General features: G+C 38.8%; 1 long non-coding RNA gene across 3 annotated transcripts in view; it reads left to right on the forward strand.

Annotated features, from left to right (window-relative positions):
• The window catches only part of LOC103378743 (uncharacterized), a 55028-nt gene that overhangs the window by 23537 nt on the left and 5593 nt on the right, over window positions 1-25898 (forward strand). Inside the window, exon 4 of one of the 3 annotated variants that reach the window (XR_521524.3) lies at window positions 4559-7174. The exons of 1 other annotated variant lie outside the window; for it this stretch is intronic. This is a non-coding gene — a long non-coding RNA (uncharacterized LOC103378743). Of the gene's footprint in view, window positions 1-4558; window positions 7175-25898 lie in introns of those variants that run through there. One more of the 3 variants, XR_003049763.1, reaches the window with a different exon arrangement.

The raw sequence follows: 25898 nt of genomic DNA on the forward strand, positions 1-25898 counted from the left end.
CACTGTATGTGAGACGGATCTCGCACAGATTCAAAAGTGCTTCAATTATTCCCCCGTTGGAAAGGTTGAACGCGCCGACTTTTTTTTTAATTAATGACGAATTAAATGATTTGGCAGGTTGCCAGAAATATAGCGCACGTCTTTGAAGATTGTCATCGCATAATGAGATGCATTTTTTTTCTTTATTTTTTTATGCTTTTCTGATCTCACTCCCCTTACTCTCCACTGCCATTTGCCCCTGTGCCTTAGCGATTTAATGATATGCAAATGAAATATGCATAAAATTCTGCTGTAGGATGATTAAGCGCAGAGGACATTAGGCAGTGCCTGCCACAGTGTCTTGTGTCGCTCTGCTCTCTCCGCTTAAGTGCCAATGAACACCACAGTAATAAAGATTAATCCTGCTAATGTGTCGTCATTTGAATAACGCAAATAATATCCAGTAGGAGAAGAAATTCAGTCCCAGGCTCAGGTTTCCTCCGACTGCTTTGTAAGATCCAGAAAGAGGGAAGGTAGATGTCTTCAAGTCTGTCAGAGTTGAGAGTGAGCAGAAAGCAAAGACCAGCATTTCCAGGACAGATCACTTCGTTAGTGCCATGCAGGAGATGTTCTGTTTGTGAGTACTGTGGCATTATTTCAATACTGGCATATAACGGATGAAGAAAAATATCCTGCGTTCTTTTTCTCTCTCTCTCTCTCTCTCTCTCTCCCTCCCCTATTACTTGCAGGGGCTGTTTGACACACACTCTGGCACACACACACACACACATATGCCCACACAGTCCACCCCCCTTTACATTGTGCTCAAGTGCAAGCCCTTTTTTGTAATCCATTTGCGTAATGAAGACTCTGCACAATTAACATCCCCTTTGGAATTAAATAAACGGTAATTATCCAAAGTTCATTAGGTCCGAAGATTTGAACGTCCATGCGTGCCCCCGATGAAATGCGGAAAATATGACGCCAATCTGAAATGTAAATGTTGTCGGAAACGTTGCAATCTCATTATCGCTTTTGAGGCGTCCAAAAGATGCCATCTTTCAAGCGCTCCTTTTTCAGCAATGCTACCAAGTCAGACATTCTGGTAGTGGCAAGGTTGGCATGTAAAAAGATGGTATAATCCTTTTCTTTGGATGACTCTCCTAATTATTCATATTTCACAACCGATGTCCGTAAAAAAATCTGTCAAAAAAATGTTGGATCCCAGAAGATTAATATCCGTGTGGTTTTAATTAGTTATTTAGTTCCAACCGTAACATGTAAACGAACCCGATGGGAGCCTCCGATGCGTATCTTCTTTGCAATGCCAATCCTTGGCTCAGTGCCCAATGCCAGTGTACCCTGCGGGAACCACGAAAACGGTCCTGCGGACCCAGAGAGACCCTGGACTGCAAGTCAGACCAGTTGGTGAGTCTGTGTTGCATCTGTTTATGACAGTTTAGAGCAGGAGGGGAAACCTAAAAGGGTGGAGTTTGTTCATTTCTTTTAGATGGTTGGCAAAACAGGGCATAAAAAAGTGTTGCAGATCTGGGGTGTGGGTGCAGAGGATGTGATGTGTTCCCACGGCCTCACTACCCCCAGTTTGGTTGCAGGCAGGCAGGCCAGCACCTCCCCCTTTATCTCTTTCTTGTGCCTTGTGTGCCCACTCCACCATGTTCCTGTTTTGACCACATCACCTGTCTCTCTCTCTCTCTCTCTCTCTCTCTCTCTCTCCCCCTCTCCCCTTTTCTTACTGCTCTTTTGCTGCTAAATTCTTAATTATTATTATTTTAAACCTTTGCTTATTGATGTTGATGGTAACTGCCACAAATAGTGGAGACTGTAAAGAATTTTATGACCAATTAAAATGAGCTTTTTCCTATGAAAAATGTAAGTGTAACAAATTAGAAAATACTTCTATTCATTTTGAAAGATAATGAAATATAGTCTGATTTTTAGTCATATAATTCTTGGCAGAGTTTGTTTTCATAGTGTAAGACAGTCCCCCCCCCCACCAACCCCCCAATCTCCCAGGAAAAAACAGCTTGTAGGAATTATCAGATTGGCAGCATCTGATAAAGCAAATTTTTTGTTTTTGTTTTTTGTGGTTAGACATCCAATGTGGCATCCTCCCAGTACAAAACAGATGGCAGTTTACTCTGGCAAAACTAGGCTAAGGTTCAAAGCAGTTGGCACGAAACGTCATTAACAGTGCATCCCTCTTGTAAATTTAAAGCGATTGTTGCTTTTATCTTGTTTTATCCTGTTTCTGTTGGCGTTTTGCCTCCATTAACGATTCCTTTGTTGATTAGTTAAGTCCCTCCAGTGATTAAGCGTGTCAGCCTAATTAACGAAGTAAATGCTTTACTAATTAGTCCGGCCAGATGCTCCAGGATGTGCTGTTTGTTCTTTCTCTCTTTTTGACAACAAATTTGAGAAGGCTGTCCGATTGGCGGCGTTTTGGATTAATTGCGATGTAATTCCTTTCCCAGCTTTTCATCAAATTCCGGTTGGTGCATCACTCCAAAGACATCTTCCAAACAAATGACTTTAACCCATGTCCTCAAATGCCAACTGTGTCGTTTTAATTGTAAACGTCTTCCGAGGTTGCATCCTTTACTCCTTACACATTGTTCATTGCGCTTCTGCCCAGATGGCTGGCTGGCAGCCTGGCACAGAGAGATGGGTAGAGAGAGAGATGGCGAGGGTGAGAGAGAGAGAGCGAGAATAAGTTTGAGGGAGGAGCTTCCTTTTGTGCCAACGTCACGCCGTCCTTGTTCTATGGATGAAAACAAAAACAGGCGAAAGAGGCTGTTTATTTGAGAATTTCAACCTCTTTCCTGTATTCCATGTGGCAATGCGTCAACTTCCTGTTCTTCTTCATTCAGCAGCCATCACTGTTGGTTTACTTCCTGTTCCTGGGCTGACTTTTTGAATCTTGGAACTTCCCCCTGTGCCTAGTGTCAGTCAGCAGACAGAATCCACAGAATATAACATTAATTGTGTTTTCGATCCCATCTTGATGTATCCGGCAGATGCTTAGTTGTCTTCCAGGTGCCACCGTTGTAGAGACCTTTTATGGCACAACGAAAATTGCAAAAACAACAACAAAAAAAACAGCTTGTAGCACACCATGCTTACAAAGTAAAGGACCAGACCCTTCTGTCTCCCAAGCTTTATTTAACCACCTTCTGTTGAGATAGAACATAGGTCCGCCTTGGCGCTACCACTGAATGGATGGCACTGTGCCAACTTCTCTCTGCCATCAAGCGTATTCGCTCCTTATTTCCCTTATTTGCCCATCCCCTTTCTTTCACAGTCCCTCTCTCACCCTCCCTTCTCCTCCTCCTCTCTCTAGTTTTAATTCCACATGACCAATACACCCACCTTTCATCACCCTTTCCTTTCACCGGAGTGACATTAATTAACATTTTGGTTAACTTATTTTAAAAGATTTCTTCTTCTCACGGCGTTCATGAATTGCCTGACAATTCCACACCGTACGGTTACAGTAGAAGGTAGATCTAGTTCACAATGACGCTGGAAGAAACCTTCACCAGTAGCTCTGGAAAAAACAAAAACAGTCTGAGATTTGTCTATATGTGCAGCTGCAGTAATGTTTCATCTGAAGCTGCTCACCTGACTGTAGCTGACTATGCTCAGTACTATCTTTGTCTTTCAAAGACCACCACAGTCCCCCAGAAATCACCTTCCTTTTTCGAATTCTCTCGCTGACGCGTCTCATGTACTGTATATTCAATCACTTACCGTGTTGTTTCAATCTGCATTTTTAATCGTCTGTGTCATATCAGAAGCGCAGAAATGGAGGATGTACAAAACCCTCCAAGGGCTGTAACGGAGACTGCGTACGCCGTATTGTCTTGTGTGTCTATCGTTATTTAAAGGTTTTCATCCCTTGCACATTAAATCATCAATGACTGTTTAACGCTCTAATTTCTGTTCAGTTCGGTCTTTAGAACGGCATGGATAAGGTTAATCAGTGGAACCTAGATTTGTTTAATTATTTCTTAAAAATCCCTGTCCGTCAGTTAGAGAATTCCCACCGCTGTTAATTAACAATGCAGCAGCCTGCTTTATTAATCGAGGCAGAATATACTAATTAGCAGAGAGATTTATGAGCTTATTATTTTCAGGTCTTAATTTTGCAGTTTCTGAATAAATGTGTGTAGTGTGTAACCTAGTTGCCATTTTTTAATATCTGTGTATAGGTCATTGAAACTGTCGGTTTACGGAAAGGTGCCATACTCGCACAAAAGTGTCGCTGAAAGGGCTTTGACAGCACAGTGTTTTAGGAAGGCACCTTCACAATCCTTCATAACGATCGATATTTTTTTCTTTTTGTATTATTATTAAATACAAACCAACAACTTCGTAATCGTGGCAACAAGAGGAATCCATTATGCAAATCGACCAATATTTGCATAATGTATTATGCCAAGGATATGCAAATGAAGCATATAATTTATGAGCGGCTGTATTTGTCTCATCGTGCTCCCATAACTTACAAAGAGTTTTTTTTCCCTTTCTTTTTCCCTCCTCCTCTTTCCTTCTGTGAAAGCTGGCATGATGAGCACCACACTCTCAGACCACAGCCACACTAAACAAGCACACCCACAAAAGAGGCTGCAGCCTGGGTACCATGACTGCATGTGAAAACCTGGCAGTGTGGGGGATAAGGAAGCAATGAACAGGGGGGAAGTAGCGGGTGGCATGGAGATAATCCACAAAGGCTAGGAAGCTGATGTTAATTGACTAAACCAACTGCGAAACTAAGAAAATCAGCAAGAACGAGATTACAACCCTGTAGGGCGACGTTGATTTCTGACTTTTTTTTGTCATCTGAGAAGAGTTTGATTCCTTTTTTTGTGCTGTCATTGGATCTGGCAGTTTTTCCTCTTCTGGAAGATTTTCTCATGACTCAGTTGGATGAAGGCAACTGGGTACAGGGTGGAATGGATAAGAGAGAGAGAAAGTGTGTGGGAGAGAGAGGCTGTATCTCATGGCATGTGTGAGTGGACTACACTAACTGACTACAAGGATGCCATCAGTCAGCCTGCCACAGCCAAGTCCACGACAGAGCCTGTGGTCTGCTCACAGGACGACTGGGACCACATGCATCCTTTTATGCAAAATAAATGGCTTACTAAATTTTCTCGGCAGGATTGTTTCCTACAATTATTGTATTACAAATTATTTATGATAATTGGCCTGTTATGCATCATCGATGTGACGCTAACGGCTGAAAGACCCGGTTGTATTTGGTGTAAAGAGATAAGGCACGGGACGTCGCTGGAAGAACTAATTGCTGCAATCAAGAACATATCGGAAAAAGGGAAACACGAATGGAAATCTTCCTCATCAGCGTCTGTCGTTTTTACAGAAATTCCAAAAATTATATTTTAGTCATGATTTTGTTTTCCGTCTGTTCAGGTTTTCCACTTTCCCGTAAATACTTGGACAAATCTGAGTTTGTTGTTGTAGAACTGCAACTGAACTTGAATGTAGCACGGGCAGTTACCATGTGTGGACTTTACAGGAAAATGGACTCTGTGTGTGTTAAATATCTTAATAGCAGCACAACTGTGTGTGTGTGTAGGTGTGTGTGTGGGCTAATGGGTTTAAAAGAAGCCAAAAACGACAAAGGAAAAGTGCTTTATGTAAGTCAGCATGACGTGTCTCTTTTTTCCCCTCCCATGCATGGAGACATGCTAATGTAAAACTACGGGTCACCGTTTCTCTCGCCGTAAGAGGATGTTGGCGACGAGAAACAATGACTGTCTTTGGATTCTTTTGCCGATGTAATTTTACCTCATTGCTCTGGTTTCTTCTCTCGTGCCTGCGCTGCATTGCTAATTCCATGGCGGACCTTTCTTAATTACAAAGTCAAGATCATTATCCACCACAATTTCAACGTCCTTAAGGTTTCCAATTTGCATTTTTATTCTCGTTGTCCATTTATTAGACGATGCTGCGTGATAGCGAGATTCGTTTTCTGTATGTGCCGAATTCATGTGAGCAATTATTTTCATAAATGAGCTCTCGGCTGGCAGCTTTTCACACTGCACAGACCTTTTCATTATCTCTAATTAATCTCTCATTTAGATGTAGAATATTCACAGTCCTTATTATGCGTTAGAAATTTCACAATCAAGTTGCAGTGGTTTTACATGGCTACGATGGTGTACCCATAGATATTACCTACTGTATGGACATTCAGTCAACGTCGCTCATCGGTCCTGTTAGTGTAATTATACAATAAGTGCTTTCATACTTACAATTATGTGATGAATTAATAGGAATACTACCTAGTCGAATGATTACAAAATTGGGTATTAATATGAAAAATTGTCAAGTAGAATGGAAAAGAAGGGCAAAAAATATATGTTGAACGAAAAATAGACCGAGACGTATACTGTATGTTAAAGGTTGTTTAATGAACTCGTTCATTGACACAAAATAAGATGAAGACGTACTGGTTGATTGCAAAAGGGTTTTTAAATTCCAAAACAAATCAACAAAGTGTGTTGTCTTCTCTTTCATTTTCCATACCTTTTATAGTGGCCAAAAAAACCCCACATTTTGACTTTTGTGTAATTTGGTTTGAAGTACTTTTGCGACAGCCACTGCTGTGTTTTTGTAAACAAAAAGAAACACCTAACAGACTTTCAAAATTAAATAAATGAAAGATGACAGTAAGGAGGAAAAAAAACACGTTAATTTGTAATTTTCTGTGTTACAAAGTGACACCTTTTATACACTTGACCAAAAAAAGAATGACAAAGAAGGGAAATCAAAAAAACAAGTACATCAGTATAAAAGTAACACAAACCACTTATTCGTATTTGTTGGACAGAATGTACGCTCACTCAAGTGGAAAAGCCCAGTTTAAAAGGCACCACAGCCAGTCAGTGGAATAGCTGGTAAATAAAAGAGAACAGTACTGACATGAATACTTCAACTGTTCTTACATGTGAAAATGTCTCTGAATACATCACAATAACAGCCCCATAATGAGTATTCAGGCCGTTTTAAATGTACACTGAGACTATTAGCCATATTTCTCGTCTTCAGGGCTAAAGGTGATGGACTTTAAAACATCAGCTGACTGGGTGATGTTCTCAATAAAAGAGTAACATGACACAAGTCACAAGTTAAGACACATCTCATCACACATTACAAAAAGACCAAAATCACAACAATGTCCTTTTCATTGACGGTGTCCTTGGCTTAATAAAACCAAAGTGATCTCTCCATCTGTTGAAGGGTTCTTTAAAATAAAAAAATAAAATCTTTGCTATTTCACCATGGTTTTATTCAGGACATATGACTGCAATTCAGGTAACAATGAGCCATAGATGTTGAAGAGGGGATTGAAGTGTACATTCAGGGAAATCATGTAGACGCAACGAGTTTAATAGTTTTTATTATTATTATTATTATTATTATTATTATTATTATGTTTTTACTTTATTCTTACTGACAAAAACCTAAACTGAAAAATGCAACCCCCGGATCCTTGAATTATTCAGCATGTTTAGCTGTGAAACCTTTTATTTTGGCCTGTTTTTAAACAAATTGTGTAGTTGCAGCATTCCAATAAATGGTTAAAAATGAATGGCCACCAAAGAGTTTCTGATTTTTGTCGCCATTTAGTCCATTTGTGCCGTAGCCTCATCTTCAGTTGTCCAAAAATATGTTTTGTTTTCATTGTCTGATGCTCCAGTTCATGATACAGCAAATATATAAAGGCTGTGTACTGCAGACAGACGTATCAAGTACTGGTTATGAGGGAAGGCAAATGGATTGAAGTAATGTCCTGTTGGAAGATTATGTTACTAAGTTCTACACCATTTGAGTGTTTTTTCAAAATCACTAACTCTAATTGATGAAAAAACATGAATTGATTCTGAGAAACTTGTTCTCTTGTTGAAGTAAAAACAGTTTGCTAAGTCACAGCCTTGACTTGCTTGAGAAATGGTTGATAGTTTTGGTTGATGCTCCTGTGATATTATTATTTATTTATTATAATATATATTATCCTGTGATATTATTATTTATTATAATATTATATTTATTATAATATATTTATTATTAATATTTATTTATTATCCACATTATTTTACCTGTAATCTTCAACTACCCTCATAATATATTCCAGGCATTCAACATCTAACTTCAACAACAAAAATATTTTCTTTGTATTACCATAATTTATTTCTTGTTTCCCATATTAGTCAAATCACTGTAGGTCAAGGACATTTTAAACTGAGGACCCTCTGCAATTAATGACACAACCTGTTTTTCAATGATACATTTATTAATAAAAAATTGTATGTTGCCTTAAATGTTAGCCACATGACATGATAGCCTTATTCTTAAATATAGAAGAGAACGGACTGTTCTTTACAGTATGTGTCAAAAATATGTAGATGCTGAAAGATTGAGTAAAAAGGGAAAAAAGAGAAAGCTTCATATCTACCCTGATATCTTGAAACCTCCATGTTCATTTCACCCCTCCACCCTTTAGCTTGCATTAACAGGAGAGGATTTATTTCAACAGAAGTTCCCATCAAAGTGGAAATCTTCTTCCACTGACATTAAGGTTTAGGCATTATGGATAAAAGCACCTGAAAATCACCCAGGATACAAATGGGTTTATAAATACAGTACATACATCAGGAATTAAGGTGGTCTATAAAAGCACACAATGTCAGGGATAAATGATGTCTCACCATATAATTTGCTATTTTTCCATTTGGAGGAGATTCTCTATTCTTGATTTGAAGTCTGTGTGTTCATGGTGTATAATTTTATCATAGGGCTCTGTAGTGATGTGTATGTATGTTTTCTGTTAGGTTTAATGCTATGGAATAAAAACAGAGGTCAAATCTGTCAGCTCATTAAATACAGTGTTCTTCCTGTAAAAGTAGGCTCCAGCTTGTTGCCTTGCTGTTGCTGTGCAGAAACTGGCCATAATTTTAGAGACCGAGTGAAGATTGTTGCTACAGTAATACATATACATACATATTTACCCAATTGTAAATATATGCAGGAATCCAATTGAGTGTTTTGTATTTGCGTGATTGATTAAATTAAAAGTACAGTTATATTCCACCTTAACTGAACAAAACTGTTTACATTACAAATATTCATTATGAAAAGTAGAATCAAATGACTTCATACTTACTCTTTTAACAATAGATTGTACTTTGTATGTCCGTCATCTTGTCAGCAGCCGTTACTTCAAGGGCAGCTCCTGAAGACGTTCCACCTCTCATTCAATAGGCTTCTTCTCCAGTTCTGGAGATTCTTTTACCCAAACTGCCTTCACTTTAATGCCAGCCATTTGCATGAGAGGTGAAACATCTTCAAGAAACTAAGACAGTCGTGCTGTAGTTGATGCCGTGGATACGTTGTTGTAGTTTTTTCAGTGGTTTTGTTCAAATTCATGCAATGAAAGTAAAATATAAATTGGATTATTGGATGGACACTTTGTTTTGTGATTGGTCACCCTTGTCATTGAGAAGTCAACAGGAGCAGAACCTCCTCCTTATATTTAACACATATATCTGTCAAGCCTTGATCATTTGAAGTGTTCTTTATTTGTTGCACACACAGATGATTCTTAGTAATCAAAGCACATCACTAATGCAGTAACTTGGCTGATAGTTTTTTTTATTGGATCTATTGTTGCCACCATTGCCCTAAGTATGAAACTAATAATAGAAATATCAGCGACAACCATGTGCACACCTGTCCATGTTTTCAGAGGTCAGAGACCATGTGAAGAATAGGACAAACAACCATAACACACATGATCATTGACATGAACCAATACAACAAACCTTGTGCCAGTGCATAACTGTGTGCTGGTTGGTTGGCAGTTGAACCCAGTTCATCCTAATTTGACGTTTTTGCTATGCTTGCAGGCTGTGCCCTCAGTGTATCTTAATTTCCCTGAGCATGACCCAGCAGTTCGGAATCTTGTTTTGTAAACATGAAGCCCACTCTGTGTATCTGTCATTCATTGCACAGCACATAAATTTACCGTCACGGTATAATTCCAATTTCACATTCATTGTGGCAGCCATTTGTGTTCCTCTGCATACACGTCTGTCCGTATCTGTGTAGCTCTTCTGCCTCATTGCACCACACCTCTTACCAGCAGATGCTTCCAAAGCCTCGGACTCAATGAACCAGACAAGTGCCAGAGGGTAAACATTTCCCACTGCCACCTGCCTTTTTGCCAAATAGCTGCTTTTAGCATGCACCAGATGTCATAGTCAATGCTAGTGTTGGCATCTGTGTACTCACACATGCATACACATTGCTAATGAGGCTAATCCTGAAATACACACCGAGTGCAACTAACCCCAGGGCTGTGTTAAGCTGTTTCTACATGTTAACAATTGCATGTAATGTGCGCTAACCGGTTGCATTATTTAGACGGGGGTAATTAACAGTCGTGTAGTCTCTTCATAATTCATCTGCATTAAAAGTGCAGCTGTTGTGATAGGATCAACAGAGATGGTACATGGTGTAGTTGAAGATCAGCCAACATGTCACGTGTTCATAAAACTGATCTGTCTTCTCATTCGCTCTGCAGCTGCTAAGGTTAATCAGCAGCAGATACAATTTAAATATTATTGTGTTTGGAAGGGACATTCTGTACAGCAGGGTTCTCAAGTTCAAATGAGCCGAAGGCCACTGCGGCCACAGTCATTTTATTGGAGGCTTTAATATTCAATACAAAAACAATTTAGAAACATTTTGATATATATAAATACTGTATATTAGTGCAGTGTAAAACATTTTGTCTTATTCCTAAATGAACAACTAAAACATTTTAATATTTAAAAAAAATGTATAATGAAAAATAACATCACAGGGAAATAGGTGTTGACACAGACCTGATGTGAGAATGTTTTTTTGTTTTTAAAAATATAAAAGTATCAACTGTTTGATTAAAACATAGCAAACTGACTGATTAGGGAATTTTGTCACTTCAAGGTTGTATATAACACATCCGTAAATAGACAAATATCTTCCTGTTACGTGTGTTGTAAGCATTAATTTTTGTTCAAAACAGATTGGAGGTACCTACCAACTGATTTTAGTTTTTAACATTAACATTAGCTCAGTAGTTAGCCACTCTCTGAACAGCCGTATCAGTAATGCACAGAAAGATTTTGGATCATCTAAGACAAAAATGTTGACACTAAGTTTCTTCTTTGGCATGATGTCATAGCTGTTGTGTCTGGTACTGTAGATGGGCATATACATAACAAATGACTTCATAAGCTTTTAGGTTTCACACACATAATAAAGGCTCGTCTTAAACCTCTGGTTTTTTTTGACAAACCTGTAATTGTTCATCAGCATCATACAACCAAATTGCACATCTCCCCTCCCTTAGCCTGCAGCCCTTGGTCCAGTCTCGCGAGCAGCGTGCTCTGGGGGCTAAAGGAGCTCGTTAAAGTCCATAACTTATCTCATGTTTGAAGCTAATGGGTAGAATACTGGCTGCAGTGAAAAATAAATTACATTTTTCCCCCTCTCCCCTGCTGCCCTCCTAACCTGCGGCGCAATATAGCGGCGGTGAGAGTATGCATTACAGATCCAAAGCATTAGAATTTATCTGTGCTGCACGACGCTGACTGATGCATTTGGAAATAATGTACTGGAGCTGGGCATTACAAGAACCCCTGTAACTAATGGACAGCTCTTGGCTGTAGCCAGCAATGTATATCATTCAGCTGGAATACCTCATCAACTCCAACACTTCTTTGCAGAGAACAGTCACAGAACCCACTGAGGGTTTACATTAGGACTGCTGCACTAAAACCACCTTCCTTTCTCTGTACTCTTTCTTCTCCCTGATTTTAAACACGTTTATCTTTTGAGAAATGTCTTAGGTATGTGTTAACATATAATATATTGATAGAAATATGTAAAAGACAGCATTTAGGATAAGCAGTACCTTCAATTCAGGCTTTCTGCCAACTTGACCTGCTTTTCTGCCTTTATTTAGAAATAATTTTTTTTTTTAGTATGGCCGTCAATTAATCAAAAATCACATTGTAGATGTGAATAAATCACAATAAATCATGATGGTCTTGATCAAACTGTATCATGATTAATCACGATTAGTCAAGATAGATCAAAAATCCAAATTGACAAAAATATGTTTCTAGACCAGACAAACAAATAACATCAGGTAGATGTTGGTGTTTCACAAAATTTTATATGTGACTAATCAACATGATGGAATTATTAATACTGTATAGAATAATGTAAAAAGTAAAAAATGTAGCTCCATATGAAGTTGGTAGAAACGTAGGAACATGTTTATAAGAAACAGTTGGATTTAATATAATACTTTGGTTTTTTTTTTTTACAAACTGTATATTCTTTCTTTAGAGCAGCAGTCTTAAACTCCCGGCCCAGAAACACTTGCAGCTAGTGAAGTTCTCGGTGTTAGAGTATCAAACCACAAGTTTTAGTTGTAATTTCTATTTTTAAATAAATGTAGGATATTGTTTTCACATGGATCATTATATTCTGTATTAGTGATTTTTTTTTCTTTGTATAAAACATTCATAGTGTTGTCAGATGTTGCGGCTCTGTTTCCCGTCTTTTGACTTATTAATGTAGTGAAACAAGAAGTGAATCTATTTACTTACACCTCTGTCCAAGTGTTGAATTAATTATTTTTTTCTGTCTTTCGTCTTCTCCTTCCCTTTGCCTTCATCTGGCCCTGTCCACTTGCCTTACTTCTGCACATCTTTATTTAATGGTGTTTATGTTTTAATAGCTGCACCAGACAGTTTCTGCTTTTCTCTAAAGGAACGCTAAGAACAAGGGATGGGTCAGATGAATTCCATCCACACAGAGGTCAGAGAGATACAGAAACAGAATAGCAATGTGAATCCCTCAGTAGGCTGCAGGAGAGACAGACTAATAAGAGAATAACAGAGGAGGAGAAGGAGGCCCGGGGGAACTGACATAAAGGTTTTCAGTACATTTTTAAAAGAAAGTGGTCTGAAAATATAATGATGCCTTCTTTGAAATGCATCAGCAATCAGGCCTGAAATTTGTTCCAGGATATGAAGTAGGATTGAAATTCCCCAGCTGTGCAGAAGAATGGGGTTTGTAGGTGGAAGGTTGGATTACTATAGGACCAGGGAGTGAAGAATGAAATACAAAAGTTAGAGTTAGATGGATGTAGTTGGTCACTGATCTTACAGGTATAAAGAGGACAGGAGATGGAACCTAGCCTTTAGGATTCATCATAGGAAATGGTTTTTACCAATTATTAATCCATAATTATAGAACTGGATCAATGAAAAACCAAAAGAAAAAAAAATCAAAGCAACTTTAAATGGTGGTTTAGATTTTAAAAAAGTAAAAAAAAACCTTTCCCTTTCACGATTCATAGTATCTCTTAGTAGTATCTAGTAGTAGCCTGACTTGTAGTGTCTCAACGGGGAACATACTAAGAGTATCTCTAAGAGATTCATAGTATCTCTTAGTAGTATCTAGTAGTAGCCTGACTTGTAGTGTCTCAACGGGAAGCATGGCTACATATGGTCTGAGTTGTAAATGTCATAATGGTAAAGAAGGAGAAGGATGCAAAAAGCATCAGAGGTCAAGGCCAGGTTTCTGACCTTTTCCTCCTGTGGACTGGGACTGGTAAATTAAATCAATCTCTAGACACAGACATAGACGTGGCCTTAGACTTTGTTTAAAAAAAAAAAAAGGCTCCTTCCAGATACAGTAGAAATGGATCAGTGATGTGTGGAAAAAAGAACCCAAATGGAAGGGCAGCAGTCAGAGAGCTATTACCCAACAGTCTGCCATTAAAAAGGTTGATTGTACCAGTACCAAAATAGAATAATAGCCCAGCAGTGTAGCCTTTTTGGTTTAATTGACATTGGCTGATTGTTTTCTGAAGTGCCCTTTTTCTAGTAGGGGTTAAACCGATTAATGTCTTGCGTCATTTTACCGTTGCTGTCATTTCTGACTTTCATCATCGTTACGGTTTCGTTCTGTCTGAAACTTGCCTTTTATGGAGCTCAGTGGTGCTTTGTTTTGTTAAGTAAAGGTTACACATAAAACTTTCACATTCAGGGCTGTAATGTATCTGATTTTCCTGTTTATTTTCACAGCAGATGTTCATGTTACGGTGCCAGTTTCCTCAGTTGATGTCTGCTTTGATGTACGTTATCACTGAGCCTGGTCGTTGCCCCCGGTCACCCTGAAAGCACCTTTTGATGTTTCCTGTGTGCACTTCCAGATAGAATTTCTAATAAGGAGTCATTATCATTTTGATTTCTCACTGAATGAGAAGAGTGACCTCTGGCATTTAACCCCCGGTGTCTGGTTAGAAGAACTAATTAAGGCGGTGATGACGTGGCCGAGGTTTCAGCTGAGGCAGTGGGTTTTATTGGTGGGTGGTTAACCAGAAATGCTCACCCTGTGGGTTAAATGATGTTCATCATTCAAAAAACCTTTGTGAGCATGTATTTTTGATAAATTCTGATTATAAATTCAGAGCTGCAGATGGGATTTTTGATCTATATATATATTTATATTAATGTATATATTTATATATGTATATATTTATACGGTTGTTGCATAGTTGGGGTGTTTTCTTCCTTTCTTTTTTTGCTGTATATGTCCTTAAGTTTAGCTATGGAAATTCTGATGTTCATGTACAACGTCAACCACCATTACATGTAGTACACAAACATCTGGGGGGGTGGGAGGGGCGGTCATGTCACCCCCATCCCTAGTGCCATCTGAGCCCATGTATAAATGTATCCTTAAAATGCATTTAACATTTACATTAAAAAAATGACATAAATCCAAGGTGTGGGATAGACTTACAACAGCTTTCCCAAACATTTTTATTTGTAAAATTGAAATCAAACATTTTCAGGAAGTGACCAAAGCTTATGTTTTTCTCATGTTGTAAATTTACTACCAAAATGTAACCCCATTTTATGTAATTGTACAAAGTTGTTAAGAGGTGATTCAGATAATGATGGCATCACAAAAACACCTCAGAGTCGTCCCTCCACTCTGTTGTCTAGCCAGCACCTGCACTACTTCAGTTGGCTTTGAACCTGACCTTGCTGGAAATTGTATTTTCAAATATAGTGTTATTCCTCAGATGTGTTAGAAAGATTTTTATGTTTCTTAGAGGTTTGTGGAAAATCCTCTGACATTAGCATGCTAATGACCAGCACTGAAACCTGTAAAGATCAAAACAAGTGGAGTGTGGCTTCAGATCACAAATAACAAGGGACGCTCTATTAAGTCAACTGCTAATTTACTGAGCAATTTTTGGAAACAGGCCAGCGGTAATTATTTTCCTTTTACGTTTCAGAGTGGCACATCTGCCTCCAGCTTATTGAACTTAATTACACTGAAGACCCTACATTGTGTGCATAGGGTTTTTTTAATGCATCTGCATAATTCTGTGCATCTCCTCTTGATGTTTTTGCATCCTGATTGAATTCTGAGTGGTCCATTCAGGAGGCCTAGTGGTGCTTCTTTGTCACTGCACAGAGAGATCAAAAAGGCTTAATGTTCAGGTGGGACCCGAACAACCAGTTCATGCAGTACATGCAGGTCCTCCCGTGGTTTGGTTTAGCTTTATAATAATGAGCAAACGACAATGTAAAAATAAAATAATAATATAAAAAAAACATCTTAAATTTGTCAGAACTAGGACTTCAACAGGGTTTATGAGAAACTATAGATTCAAATTGGCATCAGTAAAAGTACAGTGACAGACAGACACGTTTACTTACTAAACACAGACACTACAATTACATTCATCTTCCTGATGAGGTCAAACCATCTGTGTGTATAAGAATCAACAGATTTGGGCTCCACAGAGGTCCCACTATCTCTGGTCATCTTTATCCATCTGGCAGCTGGCCTAATGAGCACAGCATTCACTTACCTCTAATGAATTGCAATGTTCTGCAATTTAGCCTGGTGTCTAATTCAACATAATTGTGCCATAATTCCTGATTTGGTTTGATTGCGGTTGCGTCAGAATCCTAAAAGCATGGCACTAGAAAGCCTGCCGCAGGGTTGTTCCTTCAATGGTTTTATGTTAGAGTATGATATTTGTACAAAAATGTATTAAAATGGTAAGACAACATTTGTACTCTGCTTATTAAATTTGCAGGGTCAGGGACAATGAACAAGGCCCATGATTGCTGCTGAGATAGCAGATTGACCAATTAGATGAGGTCGCTGCGGCCACTAGTGTCTCCCTCTGTCTGTGGACTCAAGTGCCATGACCTTGAAATCATTGTAAGGATTACTTTAAACCATTCAGGCTAACAGAGGTGGGAAAGGAAGTCCTTCTCTGATGGTTACCATGGTGGAACTGCAGAAATGACCTCTTTCTGTAAGATAGAAAAATGAATAGCTAATTCTATGGGTTTTTTATGTTATTTTCTGCTGAGTAGCCACTTCTTTTCAACCGCATTTTTTTTTTTTTGTGGGCTCATTCTCCTTTTTTGTACTGGTCTTCATTTTATGGTGGTCATCCAGCAGAAAGGAGAACCAAAGTCACACTACATTAGTTTAGTACTGGCTGTTGCTGCAGAGAGCCATTACTCTTCCCTGACAGTATCAAAAAGAGCAGCAGAGCCGGGCTGTGCCTGGCCTCCCTCTCTTACTATGCACCACTCACAGGAAATTGCCTCATACTTCAGCAGGCAGGAGGTGAAACGGCAGCGACACCCATGCATGTGTCACGTTATGGGCTCAAGTCTGGGTGGGAGCAGGCTTTGGTGTCACACACAAATGCTGCCTGGGGAGCAGTAACCGAGCACAGCCCAGGGAAGATGCTGCAGCAGCTGAGGGTAAAAACACAGATGATGTTCGGTATATCCTCTCCATGCAGTGGATTATACACAGAAATATTAGTTGGTTAAGAAGATTTCACTGCTATAAGAATACAGGGGCCCTTGACCTACATCAGAATTCCACTCCTGTGGAACATCGAAATTTGATTTTCAGTGGTAGGAGCAGGCATACTGTACATAAGTATCAATAACGTTAGGTACGCTAACACAGTGTAGACATATTCTGTGAGCTAAAAACATCAGATAAGTCTGACTTACACCTGGGAGCCATAACGAAGGACCTAATATACCCCCCCCCCCAAAAAAAAAAATGTACCACAATCCAATGTATGGCGTACAACCGGTCCATGTAAACAAGGCCGATTTGTCCTCTTTGCTCAACTACTAGTTCCTGTGAGAACTTTGTTTTAACACTGTACGTCAGAACGATGGAACAACTCTTTCTCAATAGATTTATGGGAGATGGCGACGTAAACCCGACACGCCGTAGGTTGAGGAACATTAGCATTAATTACTACCAAATTTTTAACAAAAAACTTAAAATACAATACTAATGGTTTTGAATTGAGTTAAAACATTCACAGTACTGGGACTTGACACAACAGTGAAGTATACATTAAAAGGTATTCTGTTGCCCACATGTGTTAGTCTGCATGTGAATAAAGTGTGATGTGTGATAGAACACGTGACATTGGCTCCACTGGCTAGTGCATTTTCTAACTTTTGTTACTGTGCTCAATGTAACATTCAGTTAATGAATGTCGCCAGTTGGTTTTAAACAATGGTTGCTAATGGAAGCTCCAGAATGGATGAGTGGCGCAATGGTTTCAAAAGAATCTTCCTCTCAATGGTAGTCGGAGGGAAACGGGTCTAACAGTGGTTAGTATTTAGTACAGGCTTTCTTAGATGGTACATGATATCACTGTGGTCACTCATGATATGATAATGGAGCCACAGTGGAAAAGTGGTTACCACTGGTTCGATCCCAGGTGTCAAATGAGGGTCTTTCTGTATGGTGTCTGCATAGGGTTAATCAGTAGAAGGTGAACAGTGTAACAGTGTAATAGTACTTTAATAGTTCTAGTAATAATTCTATTCTAGAAATAGAACATTATAAATGAAATTACTGTACTCTTAAACACAACAATTGCAGTACTAGCAGGTTCTTATTGTCAGTCAAGTGTAGTTATAGTGTGTTCCAGTGTGCTACCTACTGGAAGATGCCTCTTCAACTTGGTGAAGCGCTGCAGGTCGAGGACCCCCTATATAGAGTAGGACTTTATTATATATACACTACACCTTTCAGAGGTCCGATGCTATATCTTTGTAGAGCATACAGATAATTGTGATTTTATATGTATTTCAATGGAGAAAATTTGAAAAAATAAATAAAATAGGAATTAAATCTAAATGTATTTGTATCATTTTGTATCTTATTCTATACATACCTAACAAAAACACTTTGCTTTAAAAAAAATTAATTCACATCTGCACACACAAAAATCCATTTACACTGCTCTTATGGAGACTTTCAGAGATGTTATTAAATCCCCCACAAGCACCGCGAGATGATGCATTGTGCATTGTGGAGAAGCACTTGTTTACTCGACGTGAATGCAGTGATGAATTGCTCATAGCATACATGCAGACATGAGAGATGATTTTCAGGCTGTCTCGGTGGCAGCAGTGTGTTGGTAGCATCCCGTCGTCTTTTGCATCTCTCTCTGCGCCGTACACACATCATTCCGCACACACGTCTGGAGAGGACAAATGTTTATCGCTATTATAAAGCAGCCTTTTGTTTTGATCACGTGCACCCTCTGCACCCTTCTCCTTGTTTTCTGCTCTCCTTTCATTTTATGCGTGGCTGGGGGATTGGCGCAGCCCCGCCGCCTCTGCAGCTCTGTGATTAGAAAAGGGAGGGAGGGAGAGTGCTTCTCAGCAGGACTCTCTGTTTTATATTCATCAAAAGAGCTGCCTTTGATTTGCTCCCGCTTTGACGTGTGACAGCATGGACTGCAGCACCACACTGCTGCTAAAGGAAATTGCGCGCTTTCCACCCTCCTCTCCCACCCCACCTTACCCTTTCTCCTCTCTTTCCTTTTTAGCCATCCTTTCACCAGACGCCCACCTCCTCCCCCTGTAGCCCATCCCTCAGGCCAGTGCACCAGCATATTAATTTCTCCATTATTATTGATACAGCCGCTCTTCTCAAATCATCAGACTTCTGCCAAGGTCATTCATGCTGAGAGTGAAAGCCCTGTCTTTGCTTCCATCTTAAGAAACAGATGAACAAACAGGCTTACATTAGTCTGACTGTAAAAAAGAGAATCAAGGAGAGACAGCTGTGCTGAGTTAAAACCGTAGAGAGAACAGTATAATTGTCTCTTGTTTTTTTTTTTAATTCTGTGTCTAAATAATACACATTTAAAGCATGTTGTTGTTTATATATCAACCTATTCATTATTCCCGTCACAGAGCATTTGGATTTTACGTGTGTCTTTACGACACTTACAGTGAGCGCGTGGCTTTAAGCTACACATGCTTCGGTTTTTGATCCCTCTTGTGCAGTCGAGGACTGCGTGTGACCTTTTAGCTCCAAATCCAATGGAAGAAATCTGTGCCATCGCCGGTGTTGACACAGAAGTCCACCCTGTAGCTATGCCCCACCATCACACAGTCCATTCTACAGCGTCTGTGATAACTCACATACACATTCATATATACACTGCTGCCTCTCTGTTCAAACACCATCCCCAAAGTACACATACTCTATCTCACACACACAAATGCATACCAATGTTTGCTATGTACCGCAGAGACTGAGCTGGTTATTAACAACATAAATTATTGATGAAATTTCCTCTGCAAACACTAGGAGGAAAAGACAGTGTGCAAAAAAATGAAAAGAAGGGTTGGGTTGATTTATTCCATCCACAGGGAGCAGCTATGGGCATTTTGTGCCTGATTTTTTTTTTTTTTTAAATCTTCCTCCATAGCTAACGAGCCTATACAAATATTCCCAAATACAGTTGCAATTTCTCTCCTAAGTGCAGTTAAGAAATAGAAGAAAAACCAAAAATGGTCTTTTACAATTGAAAATATGACTTTGTGCTAACTGTTAGTTCTAAACTGTTTTAGTTATTTTCTCTGTTTAACTGAAAATCACAGTTTTAGTCCCAGTAATCCTCAGAATGGCTAGAGGTAAAGACGAAGGAAATGTCCAACCTCAGACAATATCTTTGAAGAAAGTTAATGAAAAGGGATGGAAAAAATAAAGTTAAAAATAAAGATAAATAATTAACCTTCAATCATTTACACCTAGTCTGAACAATCCTTTAACCCAGCATCATTAAAGTAAGCTTAAAATATTAAAAGAGGTTAAAAAAGAGGTAATAGGAGAACATATCACTAGATTATATTTTAAAAGACAAAATAACCTATAAAAAGTTCCTCAACAAAGACAACTTAGGTACAAATTATGATGAAGATGGAATTATGTATTTTCTACAATGAAGTAAAGAAGCTGAGAGCTTCAATACTAAACCAACTTTGTTTGCAGAAAACTCTGCAAATAATGTTCTTTTTCTATTTCTGTTTGAAAGAAAAATTAACTGCAGTGATGCAACAACCTTTTCAACAGTCTACATACTAATTCATACATATTTACTAGAGCTGTCGGAGAGTAAAAAAATAATAATAATAATAATCTGACTAATTACAGAGATGCCGTTGATTAATCACAATTGAGATATATCATAATTAATTATTCATAATCAATATTAATTGTCAATGACAAAATATGTTTTGTAATCGTATATTGCTGGAGCAGAAAGACATCACAGCAGGTGGTGTTTGTGATCCACACCTGTTTTCACTTCTGACTAACCCAGATGATGTTATTAATGTGAAAAAATAAAAATATTAAGAATTCAATAGCTAATGAATGAGTGAACTTCAATAACACATTCATTTTGACTTCCCTAATATTTACAAATGTTGATTATATTGTATATACAGTGCAGGTGAAATGTGTTTGAGTGATTTGGCTGAGAGTAAATGTTGAGTGACTGTTGGTGTGTGTGTGTATCTGAACTTTAACATCTCAGCAGTTTTACCAGTTTGTCTCGGTGTATTCTGTGTCTTCTGCCCAAGTGTCTCATTTGACAAGAAACCTTCAGTCCATCATTGTTACATCAGCTCCTAAAAGCTTTTTACTTAGCTGACCAATGATAAGATGCCAACCCACCAAAGTGAGAAGTCATGAAAGTAATAGTAAGTGACTGTGCATGAATAATAATGGGCTGCTGAGGTCAAAGCAACTTCCGGTTGTATTTGCAGGCATCACTTTGATTTTGCTGTCAGTTGTGAGTTTGAATGCTGTGACCCTGTGGGTCCCCAGCAGATGACGCAGACTGTTCAAGGAGAAGCCTCTGCAGCCAGGCCACCTCAGTGCGTCTTTTTCAGCCTCTGCCTAATGGTCTATCAACAAGCCTTAAGGCCCTTTTACATTGGCTCCAGCTGACATTAGCTGCCGTCTTTTAAAATGTTCTCTTGCACACCTTAGCAGCCACGGACGCTGCACTCCTCTCCACTGTGTCACCTGACAGGAAAGGTTTTCAAAAGTGACAAGCACTTGAAGAGAAGGAGAGACTTTAAAAGTCTGCAACGCTGCACTTTGAGTCAGAAGTGACACATCTCCTCCTGAAATCTCCAAATCCATGATGTGTTGTATCAGTGTTCAGTTGATACCAAGGTTTAGGCCTCACTGGACTTCCACACGACTCTAAACTGCAGCACTTAAACCCCATAACCCAACTCAATAGGACCACAAAGTGTGTGTGTGTGTGTGCGTGCGTGTGCACTTTAAGATTCACATTTTCTTTTTGTGGGAAATGCAGTCTCAAGTCTCTTCTCAGCTCTTATCCCCTTGTGTAGTCAGTCTTGGGCTACTGCAAAATTCTTCCGTTTTTAACGCTCCTATGACTTTTTTTTAAGCTGTTGTATCTCAGAGAAGATTTCAACAACTCCAATCCAACAAGTTTAATTCAATAAATATCTTAATCCAGAGCACACAGTTTGTTCTAATTTTAAGTATCTACACAGTCTTGAGGAAAAGACAAGTAAAAAAATAAAAATAATATTAAAAAAATAATAGATAATTTATCTCAAATCTGAAAGAGCAGGTGTGAAAACTGTCTATTTTTAATACACCTTACTTTGCTAGATTTATTGTCTATGATGGGAGATGTTGCGTTACTAAGTCATTGATTATCACCTAATCTCCACAGCATTAGAGGAAAACCAACAGCTCAGTTAGACTGCTGTATATGCTGTGGCCTGTGGATTTGTTGTCTTCGTCTTTACGTCGCTTGCCTTGTGACAGCAGTAAAACCAGGCCTTTTTCTGTCCTTTGTTCCTCTCACACCTCCCCAGGGCCTGTGGATGATTCAAGACAGTATTCTTCTCAGTATCCTGAGGTGACTGGCTAAAAAGTCAGTCCAGAGCTTATTCTCTCTTCCTTCCTGTCCCACAGAGATGGTGTCACAGAGAAAAAAAAAACAAACAAAAAACAGCCTGTCAGAATGCTCATTCAAATAAACCTATTTGTGTTCCCGTCAAAACAACATAAACAAGAGAAAACACTGAGACTGCAAATGCGTCCCAAGGCTGCCAAGTTTCCCTACTTTGCGGCAAGCTAAATAATGTTGAAAATAAACAATAACTGCATATTTGTTCAACCACCTAAAACTAGTAACGACTTCCATTGGCCATAACGTAGATTTGTGTTAATATCTGTTCGTTACTCCTTGACTTCTGCAGCTCAGAGGGAGATTTTCTTGGTGAAACCTCATCGGTGTCATGTCATGATTCATTTGCATGCCGTCAATCTGCAAGCATGTCGAACATTTGGAACTAGTTTCACTTTGCTTCCATATATTCTTCCTAACAGATTAATTTATCAGTGGAACGGCACCGATGAAATCTATGTCAAGGGCAGGAGGCAGAAGATGCATCTGTTTGCCTTCACTGTGAGGGCAAACAGCATTCTGTTTTATTTATGATGTTTTTGTTGCGCTCAAGTCAAGTTTGTTGAGCATCACTGCCGTGCCATCACTTCATTATGGCACGGTTTCTCCTTTGCCTGCTCTCCTGCTGCTCTGGTCAGGAGCAGTATTTGATGGAGCTCTTCCTACAGCTGAGCCACACTAACTCACCTCCTGTTTCCACTCAGAAAACAAGCCAAACTTTTTAGAAGTTGGTGAAAACAGAACATTGCTTTCAAAGCCTCATTGGTGAAGATGTTTGTGCACTTGGCACACCTCAACAACGTTGCCTCTAGAAAAGGATGGAAAAATAAACACTGAGTATTCATGATGGAGCAGGATCATTATCATCTCTGCTGAAGCAACTGCAGCAATTGTAATGGCAACAGTAAAACACCACAGCAGAGCAGGATCAAACTGAACAAAACAGGTAACAATAGTCCAGGCATGCACCCATTTATTTCATTCAGATACTGGTACGGAGCAATGTGCCAATGCAGAAACCCAGTACTAACGATGCATCACAAATCAATGTCAATACAAATGTGTGACAATTTGCATTGATTTAAATATAAATGAATCAAAACAGTCACTCCTAATGTAACTTTTACTGTAGCTTTAACGTTAACATTTATTAATAATGGTTAATAAGGGCCAAAAATTGCATTAGATCAGAAAGACATTTGTACATTTAGTATTAAAGTTACTGTTTTCTTGATAGTTTAATGTGTGTCAGGTGGTCAGGACTAAAATGAGCTATGTACTGTTTATGTTATATTTGCTGTAACCAGCCACCGGTCGGCTGGTCGGCTGATCTGAAAACATTCATGGCACAAATGCTGACCTGAGAGTTGGTCAGTTATGAGTTGGGCCCAGGCTGCAGTCTGAGTCTGGGCCCAGGCTGCAGATAAGACTGCACACCTGACTGGGTGGACTCCTGTCTGGGCCCAGGCTGCAGATAAGACTGCCCAAGCAGTGAGACATGTAGTATCTGAGCTTCTTTCTAAATTCTACCACAGCTTCTGTCCGTGTCTTTCATACCAATAGCCTCCAACACAGGTGAAGCTTTTGAAATAAACCACTGAATAATGGAGATAAAGATTGAGAAGAGCCCGTATTTAGTCGGTCAGCTTCATACATCACATCTCCACCTCCAGGATCTGAGGATTCTTTAAGGTAGACCTGAGGTGACCAGAGGTGTGTATTCATGCGTCACTGTGAGCTACGAGCATGTGTGTGTGTGTGTGTGTGTGTGTGTGTGCATAAAGAAGTTTATGTTTTTGCACAAGTCCAGATCACGTGACACCATGAGCCACAGATTAAAACCAAATCCAGTTTGGGTGTTTGTGGGTTCTGTTTTCTTTTTAAGGCTTGGTGAGAAGTGCCCTAACACAGAGAGGTGGATAAAGGCCAAACTCTGACAATGACCACTCTTAAATAAAGGCAAACATCTTTAGTCCTTTGGGATAAATAAAGAGAATGGAGGCGATATGAGAATCTAGAGGATTTATATTAGTGTTTATCTGTGTGTGTGCAGTGAGTGCAGTGTTCAAACTCCGACACACTGTCTGTGTCTCTCATCTGTGTCTGCAGCATCTGTTATTAACTGACATTACAATGTGAGGAATCTTTTATTGAACCCAATAGTTATACTTGTCAATAGACGTTCATATATTTGAAAAGTTTGTGTTCCTGCTTTTTTTAGCATTTACGATATATATATATATATATATATATATATATATTTCAAGAGAAGTTGGTAGCTTGGATGTTGGTATTAATACATGGTGTTATGGCCACATTGAGAATAACAAAAAAATCTAAAATTAAAAAGTTCAGGAGACGGGAATGAAGTCATGATATACTGTTGTAATGTTAGTGTAAACTTTTTCTTGTTGACAAGAAACATGCTAGAAGATTGTGAGGTGATGTGATGAAGTATCTTTTTACTTATGAATCCAATACTAAAGTATAATTTCAAAGATGCTCCATATTCTGATCCACTTTATTCTCCACTAACGACTTTAAACTCCTACACTTACAACGAATTTGGATAAATTATTGACTTTATTAGATATATATTTTATCCACGACATAGCCCTAATACTGACTGTAATTGAGTTGAGTTATTCGTCGTCCACCATTTACTGAACCATCAACAATTTGGAAACAGTCGCCTTCAACACACAGAAAAGTGAGAAGAGGGACAAATATTTCTTTGGCCTTGTGGGTTTAGGTTTTATATTTACCTTAAGTTGTGTACGGTGCTGTTGGGGATGATGTCAGCCAAGGGTGTGACAGACAGGGACGTCTTTGAAATCACCAATTACACAGAGATCTACGGTGTTTCATCTCATTTCTCTGAAGACTGGGCAGAATGTTTCATTTCTTTTTTTTCTGATTTCATTTCTGTCAGTGAACATTCTTTTATCATGTCAAACTAGACAATTTGCAGCAGATGAAAATTAGCAGAGACAGATATATAGTTGCTCACATCACAACTGGCTGTGTGTTTGAGTTCATGATGAAAAGAAATGTGGCTTTGCTTATTAGTACAAATGCAGTAGGTGGATGTGCTCTTTATGATGGAGCAAAACTAATTAGAATCGTGTAGTGATGGGACTAGTTTTTAGCTGTTGCCAAACTTTCTTTGCTTTTCAACATTCATTTCTGTTTTGAAAGATCTAGACGGTGCCTGGAGTGTGTTGGAGACAACTGCCATACAAACAAAAAAACAAAAACAGTTAATTAGTGAGAGATTTTCAATCTAGTTAAAAAAGTAGTTCACACATAACTCACAGCTGGGACTATGGTCCAGGTTACATTTAAAATATGTCAGGTAGAGTAACAGGGAGAGAGAAAATTTATTCATGTGCCGAATGTTGTTGTTTGTGAAGTGAATAAAAAACTAAAAATAACGTAGTCATTAAAAGACAAATATGAGAAAACTGTGATTTGG

The sequence above is a fragment of the Cynoglossus semilaevis genome, chromosome 5 (genome assembly GCF_000523025.1).
Source record: "Cynoglossus semilaevis isolate Cse_v1.0 chromosome 5, Cse_v1.0, whole genome shotgun sequence".
In the NCBI taxonomy this organism is placed as follows: domain Eukaryota; kingdom Metazoa; phylum Chordata; class Actinopteri; order Pleuronectiformes; family Cynoglossidae; genus Cynoglossus; species Cynoglossus semilaevis.